The sequence below is a fragment of the Trichosurus vulpecula genome, chromosome 6 (genome assembly GCF_011100635.1).
Source record: "Trichosurus vulpecula isolate mTriVul1 chromosome 6, mTriVul1.pri, whole genome shotgun sequence".
NCBI lineage: Eukaryota > Metazoa > Chordata > Mammalia > Diprotodontia > Phalangeridae > Trichosurus > Trichosurus vulpecula.
In genome coordinates, this window is record NC_050578.1 from 125,637,903 (window position 1) to 125,658,505 (window position 20,603).

The 20,603-nt window shown below is 36.3% G+C and overlaps 1 pseudogene; it reads left to right on the forward strand.

The window, feature by feature from the left end:
* The first annotated feature begins 11,331 nt into the window (after window positions 1-11,331).
* Window positions 11,332-11,938, forward strand: LOC118854743 (annotated as a pseudogene).
* Window positions 11,939-20,603: the final 8,665 nt, after the last annotated feature.

Consider the following 20,603-nt stretch of genomic DNA (forward strand, 5'->3'; position numbering starts at 1 on the left):
TCACTCTATAAAATAATTCTATTGATATTAATATGTGTTTAATCTGTTGTGGGACATAGAGGGTAAAAAGCTCAGTGGGATGTATTAATTCAAATACTCAGCCATTGCTTGTTTAACTAGGCACTATGTTAAGTGCAAAGATAAATCAGGGACCCTGCATTCAAAAAGTTTAACCTTCTATTTGGGGTAAATAACAAGATTATTTAAAAAATCTAATTTATATTAGACTGATAAGTATTTAAGGGTTCTATGTACAAAGTATTATCAGATTGCAGAGGACAAGGTCATTTCTTTCTGAAAAATCTGGGAAGTACTCAAGAAGAAGGTAACATCTTAAAGATGCCATGAAAATTCATCAAAATTACAAGGAGAGAAGGCAATGTGGGTAGGGAGAACTCTGAGAAAAAGTGAAAGAGTGAGAAGATTTTGGAAACAGTTTTTGGAATGTGCAATATGAAGTATTTACAGATGTAAATAATGAGACAAGGATAGAAAACTAGTTTAAGGAAGGTATAGATAGGAAGTGGTCTTGTGTGGTAGGAATGTGATGGATTTGGAATCAAAGGACTTGAGTTTGATGTCTGATACTGCAATTCCTACCAACACACACTTGGCAAACCACTTTGCTTGCCCAGGCACCTATAAAATAAAGATATTGGGCTGGACTACTTTTAAGGTCTCTCTCTATGATTCTATGATCAATACCAAGCTAAGTAATCCTGAGTTTTGTAGGCATTCAGGGGGCACTGAAACTTCCTTCCTTCCTTCCTTCTTTTCTTCCTTTCCTTCCTTCCTTCCTTCCTTCCTTCCTTCCTTCCTTCCTTCCTTCTTCCCTTCCTTCTTTCTTTCTGTCTTTGCTTCTTTCTTTCTTCCTTTCTTTCTGTCTCATTCTCTCTCTTCCTTCCTTCCTTCCTTCTTTCCTTCCCTCCTTCCTCCCTCCCTCCCCTCCCTTCCTTCTTTCCTTCCTCCCTCCCTCCCTCCCTCTTTTCTTTCTTTCTTTCTTTGTTTATTTCTCATTCTCTCTTCCTTCCTTCCTTCCTTCCTTTTTTTCCTTTGTTTGATCTGTGATGTGACCTGATCTTAGCCATGTATAAGGAAAAATAGTCAGTAAAGGACAGCAAAAGAGGGGAAAGACTAGAAGTAGGAAGAATAGTCAAGAAATTAATACAGTTGGTTAAATGAGTAGTAATGAGGAGCTGAATTTGAGTAGCATCAATCAGGAAGACCACATTTTGGTTAAGCATATTTAGCTTGCACCTGAATGCTCCTGTACCATTTACAATTCTGCCTATTAAACTTAGAGTTGCTCAATAATTTTGCCTTAAAAAAAGTATCTCCATTCCTTATAGTTGAAAGCCCAGCTGCTGTGGGATCTGTTGTGGCTGACCCCTCATCTCTGTTTATATCCCATCACTTTGGTGAACATTTTAAGTGTTTCTTCTATGCTTCCCAATTTTAATTTGCATACTTTGTGCTTCATACAACAGACGTTTGGATATATTGTGGTTATTCATTCTATGTATAGGATGAACCCAACAGATGTAGATTGAAATAAGCCTTGCTTCATTTCTAGCAGGACTGGCCTGTCCCCAGTGACCTTACATTCCCTTTCATGTTTGATAGAGCTCATATCTAGAAGAACCAAAACTGATCCAGAAGCTAGATGGGTATCTCCAGAAATAAGAATAACAATAGCAGTAACACTGATCATAACCATAGATCTGCCATTTCTGTTGCTCGTTAAAATTTTGAAAGGTCTTTACATATGTCATTTCCTTTGAGCCTCAAAATAATCTAGTAAGGTAGGTGCTGTTATTACCTGTTATTGTCTCCTTTCTGTAGATGACAAACTTCAAGCACACTGAGTTTCAGTGACTTTCCCAAGGTTTTATATATATATATATATATATATATATATATATATATATATATATATATATATATATAAACAGGATTTGAAAAGTATAGTTTTAGGTTTCACACTTGCATAGACATTGAATGAATGCCAAGGTAACATATAACATCAATTTATTATCTCTCACATACATTATACAACTGGTTTATCTCCTTTTCCTTCCCTACATATCTCCAGTGCTATACACTAAAGCATAATTTAGAAAAATTATTCATTAGGAATATGTTGTACCATATAGCTCATATTTCCATAGGGAAGGTGATAGCAGCTATCATTTCATTGACTTAAAGAACTCATTGGTGAGGAAATCCCTCTACCAATACCACTCTTCACCTTCTCTATGACTTTTAGAGTATGAGAAATTTGCTTATATCATTGAACAGGGCAACATAACCAGTAAATTAAAGAAGTAGGACTAAGAATTAGTTCCTAGTTCTGAGGCTAGCTCTCTTTCCACTAGGTCATACTGCCTTTCTGTGACTCATATTATCATGTCTCTTTACATTTTTAAAATCATTTTTCTTTCAGCAACCCTGTTGGGGGAGATTGTGTTAATTATTATTAAATGCCTTTTGATTTTTTTTTAAGATGAAGAAACAGATTAACCAACCTGTTCAAAGAGAGACAGCTATTCACTGTTCAAGCATCACTTCAGGTCCTCTTAAGTCTATAATATCAGTGAGTAGGCAGCGCCTATTTAGGAAACCAGTTTTCAGGTTGCCCATTGAAACTCTCTTCAGTAGCATTAGGGAGAAATCTACCTACATTTAGTATGGTCTGTATTATAAATCTAAGGCACTATCAGCCTTTGACTACTTCATACACATGTAATCACACATGAGTATAAAATTAAAGAAAGGGGAAAAAAGAGCACAATTTGGATATTTGAGTTAAATACTCACAAGTACTAAATTAAATAAATGAAATGCATATATATATATATATATGTGTGTGTGTGTGTGTGTATGTGTTTTTGAATATATAGGAAAAGAGAAATTATGTTACTTATTAAAGTGTTTTGTATATAAAGATTTTCATAGAAATAAGATTTATTTATTGAAATTTAGTATTAAATCATTATGCTTGTAGGATTAAAAAACAAGCAATATTTATGTGTGTATATACATGTATGTATACATATACATATAAAATTGCATACACATTTTCTTTATACAGTCACTAATTTAATAAATATTTATCTAGTGTTTTTTATGGGCAGTGATTGATTTTAGGTTATTTCTAAATAATATGAAATTTCACTGGGATTTCAGGGAACAAGCTAAGGTGGGAAAAAGTCATAGGAATAGTGATAATAGTATTAATATACTACTTCACAGTTTATGAAATATTTCATAAATATTATCTTAGTTGTTCATCTCCCTGAGAGATAAGCACTATTTTTATCCTGCAATTTTAAGTAAGACAAAACTGAGGCAAACAGAGGTTCAATGACTTGAGCAGGGTCGCATAGCTGATAAGTGTTTATGAGGCTACATTTGAATTCAGATTTTCCTAACTCCAAGACCACCATTCTACCCTAGTGGACTAGATCACTGTCTATGTTGTCTGATTTCCAGGTCACTTGGAGTACCCTGACACTCACAACCCACCCTCACACACCCTCATACAGCAATGATTCTCAACTTTAATCCTGATATTATAAATTTCCTATTAATTTTATTCTTTGTAATTAGGATTTTCTCTGTCAAAAGCCATCTAGGCCTAAATTAGGTAACCCTCTAGATGGAATCAATCATCTCTATCAGCAGGAAATGCACTTCAATTTATTGACAGGAAGTTCCGTTGTGACAAATGATAGGCAGATAGAGAGAGGTGGGGGAGGAGGGGCCAGAGAGGAGAGAAGAGCAAAGAAGAGAGACAGAGAGACACAGAGAGAGACAGAGACAGAGACAATGTGAATGCTGAGTGTCTGAGAATATACCATTCAGAGAGAAGGATGAAAATAAAGTGAAATAAGGAAGTCAGGATGCCAAAAGCCCACCTATGAATTTTGCAGGAAGGTGGGGCAGCCCGTTAAGACTGTGGAGGTAAGCAAATCTAAAGATCCTTATAGGTATAATCTAATATCCCATTCAAAAGGGAGGACTTGTGACAGGTCATAACAATGACTCAACAAGAAAAAAAAAACATATCCACTGTCTAAAATTCGGAGTTGTTTAACTCCATGAATTTATTGTTTCCCTTTTCTATTTTATTTTATTTTTGCACTGTTTCTACTAAGATCTAATGTTAAACCACATCTTGTCATAAGGCAATAATTTCTAACAATTTTCAGTTTCACCAGCATTTTACCCAGAATATTATCCACTTCTGGCCATAAATAGAAATGAGTGCCTATTTTGTACCCACAAGTAGATAATCACCCTTTTTGGTAAGCAGAGAAGCTTGTAAGCAATTATCTGTAGACAAAGAACACTTTAGGAAAAAAAGTGGAAGAACAGCCCTTTCCCACATACTTAGATGATATATGTATGTTTATAATTCATTGTAATCCCAGAATCAATAATACCAGTGTGTATTGTAAGTGCTGAACTGCTTCTAACTTTTAAAAGTATGAGTGATCGAAGTTTCCTACTCCTACTGACGAACTCTCACAATCGGAATCAGTCAATTTTGTCTTAATATTGTTGTTCTAAATGGTGGTACATTTATTTATTGAAATTTAGCATTAAATCATTATAGTTGTAAGATTAAAAAACAAACTCTTTGTACATTTTTATGTGTATGTGTAAATATGTAATTCTGATCTAGTTTAATTTAGCTATTAATTTTCAGCAGTCCATAATAGTTGTACTCAGTAGTATAATTATATAACAGGTACAGAAAAAGAGAATTCTTATTAACTGTACAAAAATAGGCTTCCAACCATTTGCTGAAGATATGTTTTTTTGGATTAATAGGCATGTATCTTCCTACATTTGCCCATGAATAAGAATAAAACATAAAGTAAACTAAGTATTTTTGTATTTTTTCTCAGAACTTAACAATAGGGAATCTTACATGTTTATCATATGAAACATTCAGAATGATGTAATTTTATCACCTCTTTTTCCAGAATTGTTAACATTTTAGAGTTGTGTAATTTTGTTTAGCAACAAAGAAGTAAATACACAGTCCTTTTCTATATCTCCATATCTCCTGATCCCTCCCTTCCTAGCACACCATCCCGTTCTGGGGTGGTTATCATTCCTTAATATATAAACAAACAGATGAGGGAAACTCAATCTGTACTGGCTTTGAACCCATTTCCCAATCTAACACATCCCATGATCATAAAGTCTGATAAGTTTGTTGTCTGGGATTTAGATTTATTTTAATGTAATTCAAATTAGAACAGTCACCTAACTTGTAAAATTATCTCTCTCTCTCTCTCTCTCTCTCTCTCTCTCTCTCTCTGTCTCTGTGTGTGTGTATGTGTGTGTGTGTGTGTCTCTTCCTCCCTCCTTTCCTTCTCTTCCTTCTCCCCTCTCTTTTGGTTTCTCTTCCCTCAGCCCTACATAGTTCGAAATAAAACAGGGAATCTCACATTGAGCTCTTTCCAGGAACAGTGAATCTTTGGGAATTCCTTTCAGAAGATATTACTTGAAGAAGTGCAAAAGTGGGTTTAAATAGCTATTTACTTGTGTCATAGAAAGAAACCTCTGTTAATACCTCATGGGATATGACCTGAGTAGAGACAGTTCCTCGCATAAATCAACATTGTGATGTAAATATGTAAAGAGGCACAGATGACTAGTATGAAATGGCAAGGGTAGTGAAGTCAAGGAGACCAACAGTGGATTGATCCATCTATGCCTGCCTAGAACAGCAGATAACATACAGATGATTCCGTCTTCATCCCATGTAAAAAGGTAACACAGAGAGTGGAAGTCTCCTACATAAGACAATAGACAGATAGCTCATAGATCTAAATCTGGAAAGGATCTCAGAGGCCATCTAGTCCAATTCTTAAATTTTACAGATGAAGAAAATGAAGCCTATAGTAATGATTTAAATGTGCAAGGTCGCAAAGATAATTTTTAATCTAGTGTTTTTAACCCTAATCCTATTAATCCAAAGCAAATGTTTTTATTTTGTTTTGTTTTTCCACACCATGTCACATCATTCTCAATTCAATTTCTATCACTGAGAATGAAGATTTGAAAACCAAGTGTACCAATCAATCTTAGGCATCCTGTCCATTCCCCCAAAATTTTGAAAAGATTTTTCCAAGTTTCAGGGTCATGAAAAAATGGTAAGGTGTCAGAATCTTATGGTATGATATCTAAGTGCTTAAATTGTGAAGAAGAAATCGTTTGCAGGTCAGGGTTTCTTAACCTGCTTTGTGTCTTAGTACCTCCTCAAAATAAAACTTTTAAAGGTATAAAATAAAATACATGGGATTACAAAGAAGCATGGCATTCCTATGGAATTATAAAATATAAAAATAAAAACAAACAAAAAATAAAAAAAAAATTAGGGATCTCAGGTTAATGGTTCTGGACAGAGTAGACCCTTTATTAACATATGGAGAATTTTGTTAAAATTAGATCAGTCTTCAAATCAGTACAGATATAGTGTCTGTTGTTGGATGTAAGCTCCTCTTGGACAAGGGATTATTTTTTATTTTTGATTTGCAGTTACATCTTTGGGCTCTTGTGAGAATCAAATGAAACAGTGTATGTAAATTAAGGTTCATACAAAATCTTGGTTATTAGATAAAATTTAATTCCCCTATTTTTTAATATGAATCATCATACTTCTCAGTTCTTATATGTTGAACCAAATGTTCCTGAATCTTAAATCTTTTGCAAGTTAAAGACCTAGAAGCTGATAAACTGACTTACTCTACATATTGGGGTGGGTGAGGGGGAAGTGATATATTGAAAAGAAAGTCATGATTTGACTTATTTTTCTCACAAATGATATTTGTGCCACCACAGACATGTCAATTAACCTATCATTCCTAGACTATTCTAAAACTCTAACTATTAGATGAATCACTGACCTGCATTGGGGGAGGCTATTTCAACCCTCTGGATGCCATTCCTTTGTCAATGGTATCATATATCCTAAAACCCTTACCCCCTTCAACAAACAAACCAAATAACAAAACAAAATGTGTTTTTTCATGTTAAAACTTAGAAATTATCAAAATGCCTATTAAACTGCAAACACATTTGGGTTAAGTACAAAATGCATATTTGGACATAGATTTAGAGTTATTAGGGACATTTGAGGTTGTTTAGCCCAATCTCTTCATTTTATAACTGAAGAATTCAATGTCCAGATAGATTAAGTGATTTATCAAAATAGAGCCAAGATTGAAATGGAAGTCCACTGACTCAAAATTCTCCTTGGCTGTCTCCCATTAGAGTGACAATCACATACATACATACATACATACATACATACATACATATGTATATGTATTTATTCATATATGTATATACATGCACACATACATCATTCATACATACATAGATACATGCATACATACATGTGTGTATATTTAAAAATATCATTGTAAAGTTTATGTAGGTCATCCTTGTCATCACACAACTGGTCTCAAACTGTGAACAAGTTTTATCATTTTCTAGGATTCAAGGCCTAGATCACAGAGTTTAGTTTTACAGCCTTGAGAGTGGATGAAAGCCACATTGTGGATCACATTAGGAAGGGCAGTAACAATCAGTGGAGTTGTTTATTCCTTGGCTTCACTTTTGTGCTCCCAAATTGTCACACTGCCTCTGGACTTCCTGCCACATCCTAGATCAAAATGCTGTAGATGACAGGGGGCCACTTAGGGACTCAGTTGAGAGTCAAAAGTTATGATTAAGAGGCATAGGAAGAAGAAAAGACATGCAGCAAAGATCAAAATTAGATAGATGAGGAATTAGGCCCGAACAGCAAATGAGGATAGCAACTGAAGCAAAATCCCATGGCAGATCTCCTGTTCTTTTGGGTACTGAAAGTAATTGCTAGTGTGAGTTGACAACTGAAGAGAAAAAGCTCCCCCAGATGTAGTAATGTACAACCCTCAAGTGTCATGACCCTATTATTTTACTCAATTGAAGCAAATGTATGAGAGATGAAAGGCTGTTCATTAGGGCTTCCTTTTTTCCCCTCACATCGGAAGAACACTTTCCTACTTAGTTTGATTTGCTTTTGGTGCCTAATTTTATTTCTTGGCTTCATCTATTGCTTAAGATTTAGTTACTAACTCAGATTGGTTGCTATATTTTTTATTTTGTCATTTTTAGTTGTATGTGACTCTTCATGACTCAACTTGTGGTTTTCTTGGCAAAGAAACTGGAGTGTTTCACTATTTTCCTCTACAGTTTATTTTACAAATGAGGAAACTGAGGCAAACTGGATAAAGTGACTTGCCTAAGGTCACACAGCTAGTCAGAGGATGGGAACCAAATGATAAAAATGTTTCACTGAGGAAGCTGGGCTTTTTTATAGGCAATAGTGAGTCTCTGAAGGTCTTCAGTAGGGTTGAGAAATGGCTATAGTTCAGCACAGAGGAATCTGACTTAAGAGAGAAAGGACCTGTGTTCAAACTATGGATCTGTCTTTTACTAGCCTTGCAAGCTGAAGTCAAGAAAAAACAGGAAAACCACTTATTCTCTCTGGCCTTCAGTTTCCACATCTGTCAAATGAGAATGTTTAACTACTTTACCAGCTCTAAACCTAGATTCCTATGACCTGAAGATTATTTTAGCAGCTTTATGGAAGATGTAAGGGTAAGGAGAGATGGTGAAAAACTGAAATAATAATCAAGAGCTTGATTAGGTTCCTACAGAAAGAAAATACAGTCTGTTTATAGATTAGTTGTGGCTCCATAACTAAAATCCCATCCTTTTTCCAGATTGCATTGAAAGCTGCCTACGTTTGAATGATTTGGAAGCAAAATGATTCAAACGCAAAATCCAACTTTTTGAAGAGGCATTGATTTTTAATATATTGCTTTACTTTTAATTCTCTCATATTGCTTTATGGCATACTTAACAGAAAGGGGAAAATGATGTGGTGGTTATGTGAAATTATTGTCGAGCTGGAATTTTTTCAACTTGAATGCATGTTAATAACCATGACAAGAAACAGCTTTATCTAACATATCAAACCTTATTAAGTATATTTTCCATATAGTATTTTTTTCCAATAGTACGTCTGCAGAGCAGATTTTAACTTGCTCTGATTGTTCATGTCCCCAACATTGTTTATTGGTGATAATTTCCTGATATTTCGTTTACATCTTTATATGGCTTAGAAAAGAAATGGTTAGAGGCTTAGCCAAAGACAATGAGAAACCTGGAACTGTTTGCTAGAAACCACCACCTGCTGGAGAAACTAAGGGAGGGCAGCCGAGCCTCGACTGAATAAGATCTTGAAATCATTATTGAGGACCAACTAGAAAAGCCCTATGGACAGTTTGGGTAGTACTCTGAAACAAGAAAGAATGAAAAAGTTCTAAAGCTAGTTTCATTGCTAGGAAATCTGGCTGAGTTTTGGGAGGACAGAGGGAGGTAAAGCATCAGATTAATGCAGCAAATATAAGCATAAATAATTATCAAAGTATCAGTTAGATAAATCATTTTTGAACATAGAAGTATAAAAGTTACTTGCTACAAGAAATTGCCGAAAATTTGCATTTTTTTACATAACAGCTAATATATCTCCTCAACGTGGCAATTCCCTTTAACAACTAGTTTCTAATCAGTCTGGAACTTAGTAGCTAAGTCCTGGTGAAATTACCTGCAACTCAGAAAAGTTTAATGATATGCTAATAATCATACACAAAAGTTAGAGGCAATATTAGAAACCAGATCTTCCAGATTCCAGGTTCAACATTTTACCCACTATGCCCTCTTTTCTGTCTACAAAAAATGTCAATCATTCATTGTCAATGATTGTTGTCATATAATAGGATGTAAGGTCTTTAAAGACAGGAGTCGATTACTTTAATTTTGCATTTATATCCCTAGCATCTAGCACAGTGACTGGTACACAGTAAGGCTTAATGAAAGATTATTGAATTAAAGTTAAGTTGCGATGCTCATTTTAAAACTCTAATACTGTTTGTTTCTAATTTTCAGTTTCTGAAAAACTGATTATTCTATCTGTGGCTCATCTAGTCTATAGTCTTCCTCTCTTTGCCTTTTCCATGCTCATTGAGTATCTGAAAGAAAATGATCTTGGGAAGGTATTAAAATTCCAAATCAATCACCTTCAATAATTTTCCATTTTATATCTAATGTGCTAAGGGGAAGAAGAACTAGGTGTTTAAACATTTTGTGATGCTTTTTTGTGATATTTTCCAATTTTTGTAATACTTTCTGGGGTCAATATATTATACCATTCCTTCCAAATATAGGAGCAATCTTATGCAAAATTGAGAACTTGGTAAAATTTTGGTTGGGGAACACTTACATATCCCTTTCAAGTGTTGCGGTCCAAGTGTGCTTATCCTGTTGTTCCTGGCCTTCTACCTCCCTCTAACTGACTTTATTTGTCTCAGCTAACTGGCTTTAAGATGCATCTCCCTGCAGCAACATTTGCATTTTAATAGGGGATTCCTAAAGACAGAAAATAATTCAAGGCCTGATATAGTTGTATTAGTATCAAGAAAAAAAATGCAAGGAATAAGAAGGACTTTAAATGAGAGTACTTTATTTCTGCAAAGTTACTCTGAGCTAACCTCATGCTGGAAAGCACTGTAGCATGCAGTGGTGCAAATTCCACTCACACACCTTTAATAGAAACTCACAAGGACCCAAGCGACAACACTGCTTAGTACACACAAAAAAGATGAAAAGGAATGAATTTATAGGGACAGAATTCTAGACATGTAGATAGAAAAAAGACAGAGATGAGGATGCGATAACGATGATGATGATTGTTATTATAATTATAATTATTATTTTTAGGCAAGGAGACCTACCTAGTGTTCCTTAAATTACCTGAGGGTGTTCTGACCAAAGGAACGGAAATTTTGATGGCAGAAAGCTAACTAGTTAACTTGGGTTTTACTGGCTAGATTTATTTCTCCAAGACCAAGCCTTAACCCCAATTCACTCTGGATCTCAGAGATTGGGTAACAACAGGTCCCGGCCAAAGTACCATTTATTGGTTATTTTGGTGCCCTTCTGGTTCAGAGTGAATGTAAATAGTAACTATTTCTCTTTTGGCCAGCAACTCTGAGAGTCTTCCCTTCTGAGTTCGATTTTTTTTTATATCAAAGGGAACATCCCCTTGAGAAGCCTATTCACTGAATGGGCATTGCCTTACTCAAAATGAGAACTTGAAAATACCTTAGCTTAAAAGGACCCAGGCATCCTGAGCCATCTCCAGGCATCCTGATTGATATCAGGCCACTGGACCTGCCTTAGAGGAGCTTGTCATGCTTGGCAATGGGTTCTCAGGCCTCCATATTATTGCAGGACAAATAGCTCAAGGAGATAAAAAAAGAGACCAGCTTTTCCCACAGTCAAATCACCTGTCTCTACAGCCAGTTTACCAGCCTGGACAAAGGAGAGAATAGTACTCTCAGTCTGGAAGATTTCCAGGGGATTTCAGAGCTTACCATCAACCTCCTGGGGGATCCAATCATCAATTGCTTCTTCCTGAGGGAGAGGACCAGGTAAATTTTCGTGGATTCATGAGAACTCTAGCTCATTTCTGACCAAAAATAATGAGAAAAGCAAAGATGTGAACGGACTAGAAAAACTCTACAGTCAGAGCAATAAACTACACTTTGTTTTTCAATTATATGATTTGGATAAGGATGACAAGATTTCCCCAGATGAATTGTTCCAGGTACTAGGCATGATAGTTAGAGTGAATATCTCAGATGAACAGCTGGGCAGCATTGCAGATAGGACAATCCTAGAAGCTGACAAGGGTGGGGAAAGTGCCATATCCTTCACAGAATTTGTCAAGGTTTTTGAGAAGGTGGATGTAGAACAGAAGATGAGCATCCAGTTTTTCACTAATAGATTGGGACCAAATTGTTCCTGACTGCCTTGTATTGTCAGGCAACAGTGACAGCACTTGGGGAGTGAAGGGACTCTGAAGAGAGAGAGAGAAAAACTCAAGTTCAGATTCTTAAATACAAAGAATGTATTGCAAAGTTAGCCTCCTGGTTAACTAGCTTCCTACATCCTCATGTATACTGATGCTGATTCTTCACATCCTGAAGTGGGTTTGTAAGCCCTTGAAAGAAGCCAGAGCAATTTTTCCAACAAAGTTAACTTAGTTGAGGCTTCCCTGAATCAGGCTGTGCCATGCTGAGTGTTGTATGAGTTAATTCATTTCTGTATCTGCACTGAACTGGCTTTTTCCCAGACCTTTGATTGCTTATTTCCATCAGAAGACTTATCAAAATGTACGTGGGATTCTTTGGGAAGGTACCTTGCTGATCTATCCTGAATCAGAATGCCAACTGAAAAAATGGGGTAGGGTAAGGAGGGGGTCAGGTGGGGCAGGGTAGATGCAAATTGCCATTGACTTTCTCACAAGGGAATGCACCTACATTACTGTTCAGATGATTTAATATAAGAATTGTATAAGAGGGAAGAATTGTCCAATATGATCTGTTAGAGAGGTATTTTAGTGGGTTTACAATTTGCATATTTAAGCTTATTAAATGAAAAAAAAATGCATTTCCCCCCTTTAGTTGTATAGCAAACTGTTTGAATCCACAGTTGTACCTAACTGTTCCATTAAAATTGTATTCTTCCATCCATCATTAAACACTTGTGGTTAAAACAAAAAACAAGTAACAATTTGGGAGATTTTATGTAAGCCTTTGGGAGAAATGTTATGCCATCACTTTCAACTCATCATTAATAATTTAAGTAAATTTTACTTTCCTATGTCTGTACAGGTTAATCTGACTTATTTTGTGTTCTTTTTAAATTTAATTTATTTAACATATTTAATTTTCAGCATTGATTTTCACAATAGTTTGAATTACAAATTTTCTCCCCATTTCCACCCTCCCACACACTCCCAGATGGCGTATATTCTGGTTGCCCCATTCCCCAGTCAGACCTCCCATCTGTCACCCCACTCCCTTCCCACCCCCCTTTCCCTTCTTCTCTTGTAGGGCAAGATAAATTTCTATGTCCCATTGTCTGTGTATCTTATTTCCTAGCTGCACGCAAAAACTTTTTTTGTTGTTGTTTTTGAATGTCTGTTTTTAAAACTTTGAGTTCCAAATTCTCTCCCCTCTTCCCTCCCTGCTAACCCTCCCTAAGAAGGCAAGGAATTCAACATAGGCCACATGTGTATCATTATGTAAAACCCTTCCACAATACTCATGTTGTGAAAGATTAACTATGTTTTGCTCATTCCCAACCTATCCCCCTTTATTGAATTTTCTCCCTTGACTCTGTCCCTTTTCCAAAGTGTTTGTTTTTGCTTACCTCCTCCCCCCATCTGCCCTCCCTTCTATCGTCCCCCCTTTTTTATCTTCTTCCTCCTTCTTTCCTGTGGGGTAAGATACCCAATTGAGTGTGTATAGTGTTCCCTCCTCAGGTCAAATCCGATGAGAGCAAGATTTACTCATTTCTCCTCACCTGCCCCCTCTTGCCTTCCTAGAGAACCACTTTTTCTTGCCACTTTTATGAGAGATAATTTACCCCATTCTATCTCTCCCTTTCTCCCTCTCTCAATATATTCCTCTCTTATCCCTTGATTTGAATTTATTTTTTTAGATATAATCCCTTCATATTCAACTCACCCTGTGCCCTCTGTGTATATATATATATATATATATATGTATGTATGTATGTATATGTATATGTATATATATATGTATACACACATATATATGTATATATATACATATGCATATTTATATATACACCTACATATATAATACATAGACACACACACTATATATATGTGTGTGTGCCTGTGTACAAATATATATATATATATATATGTGTGTGTGTGTGTGTGTGTATATGCATATTCCTTTCACCTACTATGATACTGAGGTCTCATGAATCATACACATCATCTTTCCATGTAGGAATGTAAACAAAACAGTTCAACTTTAGTAAGTCCCTTATGATTCCTCTTTCTTGTTTACCTTTTCATGCTTCTCTAGATTCTTGTGTTTGAAAGTCAAATTTTCTATTCAGCTCTGGTCTTTTCACTGAGAAAGCTTGAAAGTCCTCTATTTTATTTAAAATCCATATTTTGCCTTGGAGCATGATACTCAGTTTTGCTGGGTAAGTGATTCTTGGTTGTAATCCTAGCTCCATTGACCTCTGGTATGTCGTATTCCAAGCCCTTCAGTCCCTTAATATGGAAGCTGCCAGATCCTTTGTTATCCTGATTGTTTTCCCACAATACTCAAATTGTTTCTTTCTGGCTGCTTGAAGTATTTTCTCCTTGATCTGGGAGCTCTGGAATTTGGCAACAATATTCCTAGGAGTTTTCTTTTTGCGATCTATTTGAGGAGGTGATCTGTGGATTCTTTCAATTTCTATTTTGCCCTGTCGCTCTAGAATATCAGGGCAGTTCTCCTTGATAATTTCTTGAAAGATGATATCTAGGCTCTTTTTATGATCATGGCTTTCAGGTAGTCCAATAATTTTTAAATTATCTCTCCTGGATCTGTTTTCTAGGTCAGTGGTTTTTCTAATGAGATATTTCACATTGTCTTCCATTTTTTCATTCCTTTAGTTCTGTTTTATAATATCTTGATTTCTCATCAAGTCTCTAGCTTCCACTTGCTCCAATCTCATTTTTAAGGTAGTATTTTATTCAGTGGTCTTTTGGACCTCCTTTTCCATTTGGCTAATTCTGCCTTTCAAGGAATTCTTCTCCTCATTGGCTTTTTGGAGTTCTTTTGCCATTTGAGTTAGTCTATTTTTTAAAGTGTTGTTTTCTTCAATATTTTTTTCAGTATTTTTTTTTGGTCTCCTTTAGCAAGTCATTGACTTGTTTTTCATGGTTTTCTTGCATCATTCTCATTTCTCGTCCCAATTTTTCCTCTACTTCTCTAAATTGCTTTTCCAAATCCTTTTCGAGGTCTTCCATGGCCTAAGACCAGTTCATATTTTTCTTGGAGGCTTTTAGTGTAGGCTCTTTGACTTTGTTGACCTCTTCACACTATATGTTTTGGTCTTCTTTGTCACCAAAGAAAGATTCCAATGTCTGAGACTGAATCTGGGTGTGTTTTTACTGCCTGGCCATGTTCCCAGCCAACTTACTTGACCCTTGAGTTTTTCTTCAGGGTATGACTGCTTGTAGAGCAAAGAGTACTTTGTTCCAAGCTTGAGGGGATGTGCTGTTGATTTCAGAGCTATTTCTATATAGCAAGCTCTGCCACACCAACACTCCTCCTTCCTCAAGTACCACCAACAGGGACCTGAGGCAAATCTTAAGAAGGCTCTGCACTCCTGCTCTGATCTGCCACTGAATTCCTCCCATCACCTGGGCCTGAGGCTGGAAGTAACTGCAACTGTAGTTCTGTAGCTGTACCTCCCCCGCTGCCCCTGGGGTGGTGGCCGAACCAAGAACTCTGTCCCCTGCAGCTTTTCCCACTAACCTTCTCTGTTGTCTTTAGTGTTTGTGGGTTGAGAAGTCTGGTAACTGCTACAGCTCACTGATTCGGGGCACTAGGGCCTGTTCTGCCCTCTCCCTGTCCGGTCGGTCCTACTGCCACCTGTGCTGATCTCTGCTCCCCTCTGCTATTTTGTGGGTTCTGCAGTTCTAGAATTTATTCAGAGCCATTTATTATAGGTTTTTAGAGGGATGTGGTGGGGAGCTCACACAAGTCCCTGCTTTCCAGCTGACATCTTGGCTCCACCCCCCGGTTAATCTGATTTTCAATTTAAGTGTTTCAACACACATCTTGAGGCCAGAAGGGGATGAATGGAAAATTTCAGCAACCTCTAAGTACATATCCCAAACTATTATGGTAAATCGTGATTCTTAAATTATGCTCGCTATATGCTATTAGTATTCAGTTGTCTACAGCTTCTACCCAAAGACATCATTAGGTTTGGCCCCTACTGCAGATACGATGAATGGATAAAGTACGAGTGAAAAGCTGTTTTTTTCATGTTTGAGATTTAGAACATTTTAAAATGACACAATATTTCTCAAGTTCTGTTACGTATAGAATGACTTTGCAAATGTCATGAAGTCTGTCTCCTAGTGATGTGAAGCATATGATTTTTTTGTGATCCAAAACATTTCATATGCACCCAAAAGTCAAGCTAAAAAAGAGCAGTTCAACCATGCAAAGTTGTGATATTTAGAAGATCACTTATATAATACTAGGGGGTGACTTAGCTGGGAAATTAATCACTTTAAACATCACATAGTTAAAGCTAATTTGGTCCTTTCCTCTGTTTCAAAAGTTTCAGTAGCCCTTAAGAGGCTAAAATGAATTTTAAATAATTTCACATTTGGCAAATTTTTGAATAGGATTTTAATCTTGCTTCAAGATTTAAGGGAAAAACTTAACTATATTTAAGTTACCTCAAGTCAGAAAGGTAGTATGGCAGAATAGATAGAGGGCTAATCTTGGAGTAAGGGGAATTTGGCTTTAATTTATCAATTGTTGCAATTGGAGTCAGGAAGGGCAAAGTATGAATCTTGTCTCCAACACTTACAAGCTGTGTGAGAATAGCCAAGTCACTTAACCTCTCTGTGTCTCCGTTTCCTCACCTGTGAAATGGGAATAATTGTAGCATATGTCTCATCAGGTTGTTGTAATAAACACATGGAAACAACACATTAAAGTGTATCACAGATCTTAAAGTTCTGTATAATCCTAGCTATTTAGTTGCTATCCATTGGCAAGTCATTTAACCTTTAAGGGATGAAGACAAACTCTAAGGCTAGGTTAAAGACAAGTCAATGTGAATTTATGTAAGATGTTTCCATACCAGAAATTATCTACACTGATTAAAATGTCAGGTCTTGAAAGGAAAAAAAAATCACATTAACTTCATACTTGGGATGGATCCTGTCAAATTTACATACCAGAAACTAGGCATTTTTTCTCACCTGCATTCTGTACTATGACGATAGATAATAGATAGATAGATAGATAGATAGATAGATAGATAGATAGTTTGGGTTCGTCTACATATGTATGGATGCATGAATGTTTGTGTGTGGGTGTATTTATAAGTCTTCTTTGTAAGACAACATTCTGGAGCCATGCCTGTAGCTCTCTTAATTATTTGGTATTTTTGTTGGACTTCTGTCTTCTTGTTTCTCATTCTTGATACATAACTAGTTTATCTCTTTTTCTGATCATATATCCTCAAAAATGCTTTCCATAACATTGTTCCTGTAGAAGTCAACATTGGTAACAAACCCTTTTGGGATAATCTAAATATCTATTCCATGAATATATGGTGTTATATATGCATACATACATATATACACACACATACATATATATATATATATATGTATGTCTGTGTGTGTGTGTGTGTATGTGTGTGAAGCCTCTGTAAAAGGATGTGATTGTTAAAGTGGAGAATGGGCTTTGGTACCAGTGCAACTTGTGGGGTCATGGAAATAGAAAAGTTTCTGAGTGCTGCACCTTGCTCTCTTACTTTTCAAAAAAAGACATAGCACCTACAATATTTCACTTAATGAACTGTTTTGATAGGCTGCATCACCAGTTATATGTTCACAGAATGCATTTTTATAAACACTTTATTTGTCTTATATGACTGGTTAAGTCATATGTGTGTGTGTGCATCTAATTACTGTGTAACTGAGGAATCTCTGTAGTATTCCAGGATGCATTGAGATTGAATGAAGATCAGCTATGATTGGCACATTCGAGATAAATACAAAGTAGATGGAAAGTTAACAAAGGCTCCAGGAAATATATTAGTAGTAGGAGTACTGGGAAAGTCTTTCTGCAGAAGGTGGCACTTAATCTGAGACAAACCACAGGTTATAAGAATTAGAGGTTATGTGGGAGAACATTCTAGGAATGGGGGACAAAAAGGACAAAGACAATGAATGTATTAGGAACAGCAAATAGAGTAAAATTGCTTCATACTGTAATGCATGGAGAATGGTGATGTGTTAAGACTGGAAAGACAGAAAGCTTGTTAAGAGTTTAAATGACAAATGAAAGTTTAGCTATGATCGTAGAGATAGTAGAAAGCAATTGAAGATTACAGAGTGGGGGTTCAACTTTACCTAGAACATTTTCCCTGACACTGGCAACATGTTTAAGCCCATGTCTTCTCTTTTTAGGGCTTGCTTCATGCCAGTCCAGTCATTGTAATCACTGAACACAGCTATTTTTGTAGATGTATCTTTGAGAGCCTCATATGACTCTAATGTGTTTGTTGGAAGTATAATCTTGAAAGCCTTCAAGGCTACATTTTATTTTTCCTAGTCGGTTTTAATGAAAATAAATCAATAAATGAAGTGACATATTATCTATGTCTCTTAGTCTGTTGTGTCCCTGCCAAGATACTATTCTGGGTGGAAAGTCAGTGAAAGAGAGAGCCTGTTTCATTGTTGTTTTCAATTAAGAAACCCTCGGCATGAAAGAGTTTTAAAGAGGGTTATAAAGAGTGGGAAAAATGAACAAACAAATGGGTGGCAGAATCAAGAGTAGGTTTCCTTGGTAATAGGTCCATGATCCTCTCCATTCCTTTGTAATCCTTCCCTCTTAGTGATAAGCTTGAAAATGAATTCCTAAATGCCCTTAAAATTGTGCGAACTCCAAGAAAAAATCCTTCCATATTTATTCAGATCCATTCATTCCTCAAATTTCTCAGTATCACTGACAATTGTTCAGAGAGTATATGAGTCTGAAATTATCACATAGTCGTACTATTTTTCCTGGCACATTTTTTTCATTAAATCATGGCAAGTTACTTTAATAGACTCTTTAAATACAATTTATTTTTAAATCACTTTTCTTTCTGATTTCTTTGTATAGATACAGCATAGGATAATGGATGGAACGTTGAACTTAGAGACATAAGCTCAGTTTCGTAGCTAACTCACCTGTTAATTAATTAATTAGTTTCTTCTTTCTTCTTCTTTCCATACTTCCTTCATCCTTCTTTCCTTCCTTCTTTCTCTGTTTCTTTCCTTCTTTCTTGTCTTTCTTTCTTTCTGTCTGTCTGTCTTTCTTTGTCTGTCTTTCTCTCTTTCTGCCTCTTTCTGTTTTTCTTTCTTTCTACTACTGCCCTCCTTCCTTGCTTGCTTCCTTTATTCCTTCTTTGCTTCCTTTTTTCCTTCCTTGCTTCCTTCTTTCTTCCTTCCTTCCTTCCTTCTTTCCTTCCACCAGAGGGCTCTTCTTATGTACTCCCTACATAGACTCTAATTGTGATTTCCAATCAGTTAACTCTTTTTTGTCTTTTAGTTGTACATGGCCAAGGGGCCATTGCATTTATTATTAATTGGATCATCTTGGTTGGTTGTTGTGCTTCCTTCTTGAAGAGGACTAAAATGACATTACTATGTTGGAGTCAAAATACAATATGTCTGACTGTGGCTGATCAGACCAATTCAACTTTTGAAAGCTCCACAACATATAGGGCACAGATAGTCCATATCAACATTGGGAGCAGAATGTCTCTTAATTTGTGCATCTTGTGTTTCTTTTGAGCTATTCAATTTTGCTTCACTCATAGGCACACCATCTTTGATGCAGGCATGCCATGCTGAGCAGTCCTTTTCTAGTGTCTCCTGTGTCACACAATGAATTCCAAAGTTCTTCAGGAAGACCTTGAGAGTGTCCTTGAATAGCTTATTCTGATCACCATGTGAGCACCTGCCTTGTGTGAGTTCTCTGTGAAATTGTCTTTAAGTACATGTACTTTTGGCATTTGGACAATGTGTCCATTTTCCTTGCTCAGTTTTTGAGAGGCTGAGAAAGAAAGTATGGGAGAGAAGAGGTTAGGCTTATACTGCCAAACACACTGAAGATCTACAGAGCCATTGTGCTGATGTTATTGCTGTATGCCTATGAAACTGGGCTAGTAAACCAAACTAAACTACTGAGCATTCAAACTCTACTGTAGACAGTGCAATTCTAATTGACTGGTTACATTGTCCAAATGGCAAAATACATTGTTGGACAAGTTGGAAGTAGAAATGTAGTATGACAACTTCCTGTCCCTGTTATGGTAAACAGGGTGGGACTTTTTTGTTGTCTTCTCTTTTGGAATGTTAAGGCAGTCAAGTGCCTTTAATGAGTCTTGCTTTTTTTTGAATAGGTCAGGTAAAGTGGGACCTTTTGTTGTCTTTTTTTTTTGAGTGCTTCTCAGCAGTAAGGAATCTTTGATTGATTCGGGAGTCTTTGATGACCTCCTTATATCAAGGGAAAGCCTAATTTACATGGGTTTGAGTCACAAGGTTATAATGCCTTCTGACCCTGAGAAGGTGTTTAAGTCACAAAAAAGCCTAGGTCATGTGGGTTTGAGTTGCATGATCGTGATGCCCTTTGACCCTGAAGAAGTGTGTAGATACTCAGAGGTTAGTGTTTTGCCTTGGTGGGCACACTCATTGGAAGAGTGTTGGTGATTTGGCCAGACGAGACTCTGGGTAGCCATTTAGGCTCCCCCCCGTTTGAAGAAACTACATGTTGTTGCTTCTCTCTCTGGTAACTATGTATATGTCGCTATGGATAGACTGGTTTGTGATTATTTGCTCTGTTTATGTAGTG